The 8,445-nt window shown below is 37.1% G+C and overlaps 1 long non-coding RNA gene across 2 annotated transcripts in view; it reads right to left on the reverse strand.

Annotated features, from left to right (window-relative positions):
* LOC114580112 overlaps positions 1-8,445 on the reverse strand; it is a 79,628-nt gene that overhangs the window by 54,726 nt on the left and 16,457 nt on the right. The window contains exon 3 of one of the 2 annotated variants that reach the window (XR_003701389.1): positions 4,385-5,920. The exons of the other annotated variant lie outside the window; for it this stretch is intronic. This is a non-coding gene — a long non-coding RNA (uncharacterized LOC114580112). Of the gene's footprint in view, positions 1-4,384; positions 5,921-8,445 lie in introns of those variants that run through there. 2 annotated transcript variants of the gene reach the window in all.

Raw genomic sequence — 8,445 nt, forward strand, 5'->3', positions numbered from 1 at the left:
AGGTAAAATCATAACATCGTTTGCCTGAGAATTTTCAGGCAATCCTTGAAGTTAGCCATTGCAAAATGAGTATAAGAAACATGATTTCCATAAGATCAGTCACTTGTTGGCAATCACCAGCAGAATTCTTCCAAGAAAAATCTCAATGATTATAGTACTAAGGCAAGCAAAAGACAACTATAACTATCAGCCATTAATTGTAAAAATGTATCACCATCCTTACCATTCTTCAGAAAGTAAAGAAGAAGAATGGGAGACCAAGACTAGGAATAGCGGTCAGATGACAGCAAAATCCATCAAATAAGACAAGTAGAGAAGTTTTCCACAGATAGCTACGTAAGAATCCCCATTTTAATGCCCGCTTTCGTTGTCTCAAAAGCTGTAGGACATCCAAAGATTCCATATCACAGCTAAGAAACAAAGGGATATCCATGTGTGGATAGTGGCTAATCATTAAATCATCATCATCATGCTCTGTATGGAACCCATATAGAGGAGAAAGAACCTCAGATACTAGCATTGAGAATTGATGTATCATCAAAAAATTAAATTGATCGGGCACAAATCTCCAAATTCATATTAAAAAATTCTAAAATTAAATTCGGAGTCATCTGAACTCCAATTTCAGCATACTTAAAGTCAAATTGAACGTCTCGAAAAGACAAACCCAAAGACACCAAATAGGACCCAATCCAACCAGGAATGGGTTTAAATCAAATACCCAAAGCGCAATTGGAAGGTTCAACCATAAAATTGAATGACCAAACAATTCTAAAATGTGACATGCATATAATCAAATCTAGCGGCTCGACGAGAAGAATCCAACAAGCCCAAGATCACCAAATTATGATATCACTAAGATACGCAAATACTCGATAAATGGTCCATGATCAAGGAAGTCGTTATCTTCCGTCCATTCAAAACATGTCAACACATATTCTTCCAACTACCACTACGTAATGCACTCTATATGTATATTGGCAACTTTGAGCCAGGGCCTTCTCCCTATGAAACGGCCTCATTAGTAATCAACTGCAAACATTAGTGGATTCATTTAAACAGGGCCAGTCACCAAGTTTTTTACCCATTTCAGGATTTTCCACGTAAAAATCTTGTTCTCTTAAAAACAACTGAATGTTATACCTCTACTCTTTTATTTGCATGAGTGCAGGTTCTTCGTATAAAGTTAAGACGCTAAACTTTATATTTCTCTACCACCACGAATATTCCAGACATAACAAGAATAATGCTTCATTCCCCCAAAAATAATGAGCGATGTGAGAAGATAAAGTTACCATTAGTATTTAAAAGCCTTTTGATATGCAATGCACATAAATAAATATAAAAGGTAATAGGATAATAGAAAGGGAGCTACCATGCCAATATGCCACAAAAACTAACATTAAAATGCCAAAATAGTTAGCTCAAAATGCCTGTTCGGTTGCACGATTTTAGCTAAATTCGGCCAAACGCCAAAAAACGCAATCGTAAATCCGACGATAAGCCGAAGGAGTTGTTTGGTAAAGCGATTTAAGTAAGATTTGTCGTAAATCCTGCCAAACAGTTTCAGATCACGCAATAAATGCGAATCAATCGTAAATCTTGGATTTACAGATTTACGGCGTAAATCCAGAATTTACTAAATCCCATTGTTTGGCAAATCTAACAGGATTTACAGACTTATGAAGTTCTTCCAGGGCAGGCGAGCGAGCTCCCGCCTTCAAGGAGGCGAAGGTATTTACCTATGCAGCAAGCGAGCTCCTGTCACGACTTCGAATTTGCTGCCTTCAAAAGAGGCGAAGAAGCTGTTTTTGCAACTCTATCAAAAACCATTTCACAAAAAGTAAACGGAGCCAAAGCAGCCACAAAGAAATGGTGATGAGGAAAAACGACATCAACAAAGCACGGAAAAAAAGATGAAAAACAAACCCTAGACGACCTCCTAAATTAGAAATTAATGTATATCATATGTAGATCCTCCTTACACTTTTTATACTTCTCCATCAAACCTCTCAAATGTGCTACACAAATTACCAATGGTTATTGCACCCTGTTAAAGGAAAGAAAGAGAGACAGTGGGCAATATGACAACAGAATTCCAACACAAAATAAATAAATAAATAAGCAGCTTTCTAAAAGAGAAAATCATAACATTGGTTGCCTGAGAATCTTTTGGCCATCCTTGATGTTATAATAAATCTAGAAATCCAAGTGTGGATCAGAGACTTATTGGCAATCACCAGCATAATTCTTCCAATAGAAATCTAGATGATTAAATTATTGAGGAAAACAAAACACAACTATAACAATAAGCCATCAATCAAAAAATGTCTCACCATCCAAATATTTCTCCTCTTGTCCGCATATTTTTTAAGCTAAGGGCAATTTGAGAGAGAGAGAGAGAGAGAGAGAGAGAGAGAGAGAGAGAGAGAGAGAGAGAGAGAGAGAGAAAGAGAGAGGATTCAGATCCTCTTGAATTACCAAGGTTGTTGCATGGTGTTTCAATAAGGAGATATCCATAGACAACTCCTGCACTCCATCTTAGAAAAAGAGAATCTTTGACGCGGTCCTCACAGCTAAAGCCCTAATAAAAAAATGGAGGCATCTGTTGCTTGCGGATATATCTTTGATGCCTCATCATTCTCAATTAAAGATATGAGAACTCAACCAAGAAAGATTAAAATAGGAAATGCATCAACATTTAATAAAATAGATCAGCATTGTAAAGTGGTATGTATGTAAATTTCCCTAAAATTAAATAACAACCACAATAAAAACAACTTAGTGCAACAACCCAACGAGTCATGTTTCATGCTTCTTCCACAACAACCTCATCCATTGATCCGCTACAAATCTGCATCTGCAACTACTAAAAACGGGAATTTCAATGGAACTTAAAAGAAAATAATGCATCCTACCCTGCACATTATGAAACATCAATAACCCAACAGAGCTGACAAAATTCCAAAAGTAAAGAAAAAGAATGAGAAACAAAGAATACGGATAGGGGTAGGGGTCAGATGACAGTAGAATCCATTAATTAGGGCACGTAGAAAGCTTTTTACAGATAGCTATGTATAAATCCCCATTGTAATGCCAGCTGCTGTTGCTTCATAAGCTGCAGGACATCCAAAGACTCCAGATCATAAAAAATTAAAAATAGTAATATCCATGCGTGTATAGTGGCTAATCCCTAGGGCTGTTTGGATAAAGGATTTAACAGGATTTATGCTGATTTAGAGCAGGACTTTTGCCAAATCCTAAAAACGGGATTTGAGCACCCGCTGAATCTCACGGAGGAATAAATCCTCAGTCTCCCTCTTTGGACTGTAAATCCGAGAATAAATAAATCCTGAAATTTCACGGATTTATGGGATTTGTGATTTGGCCGAAAAAGCGCGCTGAAGGATAGTTTCTTTTACAGCGAACAGCTTGAGAAGAGGTAAGGAAAACCCTACCAATCCAGACGCGCAACGTCACCCGAATACACTGGGTCCCGGTGTATTTTAGTGACGTGGCGTGTCTAGTTGGTGTCCGGACGAATCCGGACACCGGACATAATAATTTGCCCTAATAGTGAGGCATTAATGCATTACCATTACTCATGAGACCATCATCATAGCCAACATAATCACCACCTCAACGAATGAATCTATCACTGGGATTACGCCAGAGAAAAAATAGCCCGATACCATTCATATAAGGATGTTCTTGACATATTCGAGCACATCAATTTCCCAAAAATAAATTTGTTGAAAATGAAGTTTATCTCGCTCAAAGAAGTCTTAAGCCCAACAAAGATGGAATCATATAAACAGTTGAATATAAAAGATTAAAAAGAAAATATTTCTTATTCGGTGAGGAAAGGGGTTCCATCCCTCTAATCTTGGGAAAAACAAGGAGGACAAAGAGGCTTTGATTATGTAATGGACATGTGCAATTGCAAAGTTGAAAAAACTACTAAAAGCCGATGGAATTCCAGATATATAGAACCACATAAAACGTCACACAATTTTTTTAAAAAAAAAATTCTACTCTCATCACAAACTTCAAGCCTTAATAGCCATCCTTGCTACCTTACCCTTGCCAGAGAACCACATTTTGTGGATATCCTTGAAGCCTTAAACTTCGAACCACCAGTCGACGTTGGAATATCGCCAGGCCACAAACTGACACCAAAATCCCACCGAACAACCGATTGTCGCCGGATTTCCATCCGATAATTGTTCATCATAAGATTTCAACTCGACGGTTGATTATTAAAATCTGATGGCCCTCAATCTAAAGAACTAATAAGTAACTTGCAATATATTCAAACACTAATGAAATCATTTCAACTGAGCGTGGTCTCATTGTTTTTCCCTTTTACACGATTTTCTGTGATTGCAAGCGTCTTGCAAACAAATGCCTCCAGGTCCTCCTGCTTAAAAGAATCTGACGCAAAGTTAGAACATGCAGGTAAGCGAAATAAAAATAAGCAGATTCTTGAAGTAGCAGCAACAATGGTAAAAAGAAGAATTACTGTGGGAAGTATTTAATAGCACTAAAGTAGGTTGCAGGTGGAGCTTCATAGTAGAGGAAGAACTAACTCATCATCATCATCATTGCCCTCAAAACTTTTCACTCATAAAACAGATAAACACAAGACATGTTATGAGTATTGCCACTAATCTTGAAAATTACCATATGATTAGGCCTTTTTAATTGCATTTCATTGAGGAGATGAGGCTACTAGTAGCCCCTCCATCTGTAAATGGAAAAAAATATCCCCCATCAGGGTTGAATTTCTAACGAAATTAATAATAGGTAGCGTCACTTTGGTTACCAGTAGCCTCATCTCAAACTACCATGGTTACTGCACAGTGCTTTAAGAGAGAAAGAGTGAGAGACAATGTGACCTTCATTCCAACACAGACAAAAATGCAGCTTTCTAGAAGTCCACTCACTTCAAAGCATAAATAAGGAAAATCATAAAATCGGTTACCAGAGAATTTTCAGGCCATCATTGGTGTTCACCATTGCAAAATGAGTATAAGAATCCTGGGTTGTAGAAGATCAGTCACTCGGTGGTGGAAATGGCCAGTAAAATTCTTCCAAAAGAAATATTCAAACGAGGAAATAAAAGTACAAATAACAAGAATTTTTTGTTTGTTTTGAATATAATTATCAGCCATTAATTGAAAAAATATGCCTCACCGTTCACATATTCCTTCACATTGCCCAAAATGTTTCGAGAAAATTAATAGTGTCGTGCCCCGCCTTAATGGAAAAAATCTCAAGGCTCGTTATTGCTCATTATTGCTCGGTAATGCTTGGTGTTGCTCGGTATTGCTAGGTATTGGTATTGACAGATTGGTATTTCTCGTTACCGAGCAATAACGAGCAAAACCGAGCAATACCCTGGTCTGCACAAATCAGCTAATACATAGCAATACCGGGTTCCGGTCCGGGTCAGGTTGTCGGGCCGCGCAGTAAAGAGTAAGAGCACGTGGAGACATTTTATTGGCACCCGGATGTATAGCTACGTCAGGTGTCCGGACCTAATAAAAATTCCTAGTCAAGACATTCATAATGGATATAAGTTTGCCAAAATAAAAGTTCGAATGGTCCTGAAATTAATTTTGAATGCATCTGATTCAAATATGCATCAAATTCATATCTAATCAAACTAATTCTCAATGTCGAATCATATCTATATATATATATATATAGAGAGAGAGAGAGAAAGAGAGAGAGTTTAAAAGCCATTGGATCCTCCCATAATTGAAGATAGATAAAATGATACAGAAGTAGAAGACTAGGCATCCAAAATATGAAGGCTCGCATATCTCATCCATTGATCCACCAATATAAATATGCATCTGAAACTACTCAGAACGGTAATTTCATTGGAACTTCAAAGAGAATAATGCATCCTACCCTGCACATTATGAAACATCAAAAACCCAACAGAATTAACTAAATTCCAAAAGTAAAGATGAAGAATGAGAGACAAGGAATACGGTCAGATGACAGCAGAATCCATTAAATAAGGCAAGTAGAAAAATGCTTTCAAAAGCAATAAAAAATTTGTCTCAAACAAAGCCTAAATATGGCAGAATAGCTTGCCTGAAAGCTTCAGAACATTATTGATGAAAAGTAAGAAAGTGGCATTGTGCTCAGCTCCCAGCTGACAACATGGGCGGATGCCCCCTTAAGCAATTGATTATTTAGGTAATTTGCCCCTCAACATTTATTTTTAGTCTTTACTATAGGGATTTTAGGCAATTGCCGCCCCTAAAAATTTTAAAACACTATGGTCTTTAGGAAATTGTACCCGGCATAATTAAACACATTGTATTGAGGTGTAATTGTTAGGGAACGATGAACCAAATATATAGTGAAATAGTAAAGAGAATTTATCATTTTATTTATTAATTTGAATTCCAAAAATATCCTAACAAGTTACAACCAAAATTTGTTTTGGAGGTCCATGACCCGGTGATCTGATCGGGCAGGTTGAACCTCGCCAGGGTGCGCTGCCCACTTAGAACCCGAACATATCTGCAAAGCGTACGACAATCAAGGATATAAACAAAAAGGGGTCGAGCCAAATTCAAGGCAACTTCAACATACATTTTGTAGAAATTGAATGATTAATCATCTTTAGAAACCATTTTCATTTTGTCTTAATTTATTGATCGTTATTGACTCATTTTCTTGTAGTGAAGGGTCGAGCCAAATTCGAGGCAACACCATCCGTTACTTATAAGTTTGCTAAAGTCACTAAAGTCAATTCGTATTCTCACAACCTTCATTGAACATACCTTTTGCAACATTCTTAATATCATTAACTACTTTTTCCCATATAATATTTGCTTTCTCTTACACGGACAAAAATCTTAAGATCTAGAATCTTGCTCTCGAGCATATTTTGTTAATATTCTTTAAATGCACCCATCTTATCCTAGAACAATGTTTTACGTTACTTTTGATTTTTTGCCCCTTGATCTCAAAATCCAAAACTAATAAACGATGTGTCACATGAATGCATCTCAAAAAAAAAAATTTGAAATTTTATTTTCATATATTTTCTGCTCCAAAAAGAAACCATTTCACTAGAATTACTCTATGATTCTAACTTTGAGTTCACCAAATTAGCCATCGAAAGAGAAAATATCTTAATATGACAGAATAGGTTGCCTGAACGCAATAATGGGGCATTGTGCTGAGCTGACAAGTCACCAAATAATGTATCACTTATCTTGGATTCAATGACTTGAATGTGAGAGTAAGAGAAAAGATGTCCGCACTTAATATCATAATATGGTGAATCCACTTACAAACTAAACACCTTGTAATGTAAAAATGATACCTAGATTGTGGAGCATGGATTAACAGCATGTATTAAAGAAAAAAAAATTAAGCCAGTAAATCGAAATGATTACCTATCACAACTGACAGACTCCGAGGTAATGAGTTATGAAGATAGAGGAGGCTCCAATCATCAGTGGAAAGCATGAACAATTATTACGTCCTCTGACCGGAGGTAGAGCTACGTTCGGCCGCCAATAACATGTCGCCACGTGCTCTTACTCTTTTACCGCGCGGACCAACGACTTGACCAGGACCGGAACCCGGGAATGCTATGTTCGCGATTTTCTTGGTTTTGCTCGGTATTGCTTTGCAAAAACGAGAAATACCACTCTGTGAAGACCAAAACCATGCAAATACCGAGTTGTACCGAGTTTTTCTACAACTCGGTACAACTCCGTATTTGCTCAGAATTTGCCCAGTATTGTTAGGGATTTGCTCGGTATTTCTAGGTATTTGCACGGTATTGCTAGAAAAAACTCAGTACAACTCGGTACAACTCGGTATTTGCTCGGTATTGCTAGGTATTTCATCGGTATTGCTCGGTATTTATTATTGCCGAGCAAAATCGACCAATACCTAGCAATACCGAGCAATACCGAGTAATCTTGGGTCCGTTCCGAGTCAGGTTGTCGGGGCGCGCGGTAAATAATAAAAACGCGTGGCACGATTCTACTGGCGGCCGAACATAGAGTTGCGTACGTTCACCAGACCAAATAAAAGTTCGGAAAGCATCACATAAAGGAGAAAGTAAAAATTCTCATACATCATTAAGATCTAATCCTTAAAAATAAATATTTAGCAGCACAGGTTGCCCTTTGAAAACCTTTTTGATCAATCACAATTGCATAAAAAATGAAACTGACATACATAGAAATATAAAGAGCAGTAGCATTATTTTCAATATCATAAGCTAAATTTTTTCAATCCAACATGAAGGCGGCGCCCCCCTTGTCATAAATAAAAACAATAAAATCCCAAAAAACATGCCCTTGATGAAATAACCCACTAATATAAGATACACCACTTATGACCGGCAATAAAATTTGTTTTCCATATTTACTTCGTTGAGAAATAAGAATATTCAACAGC

This window comes from Dendrobium catenatum, unplaced genomic scaffold (genome assembly GCF_001605985.2).
Source record: "Dendrobium catenatum unplaced genomic scaffold, ASM160598v2 fragScaff_scaffold_763, whole genome shotgun sequence".
Taxonomy (NCBI): domain Eukaryota; kingdom Viridiplantae; phylum Streptophyta; class Magnoliopsida; order Asparagales; family Orchidaceae; genus Dendrobium; species Dendrobium catenatum.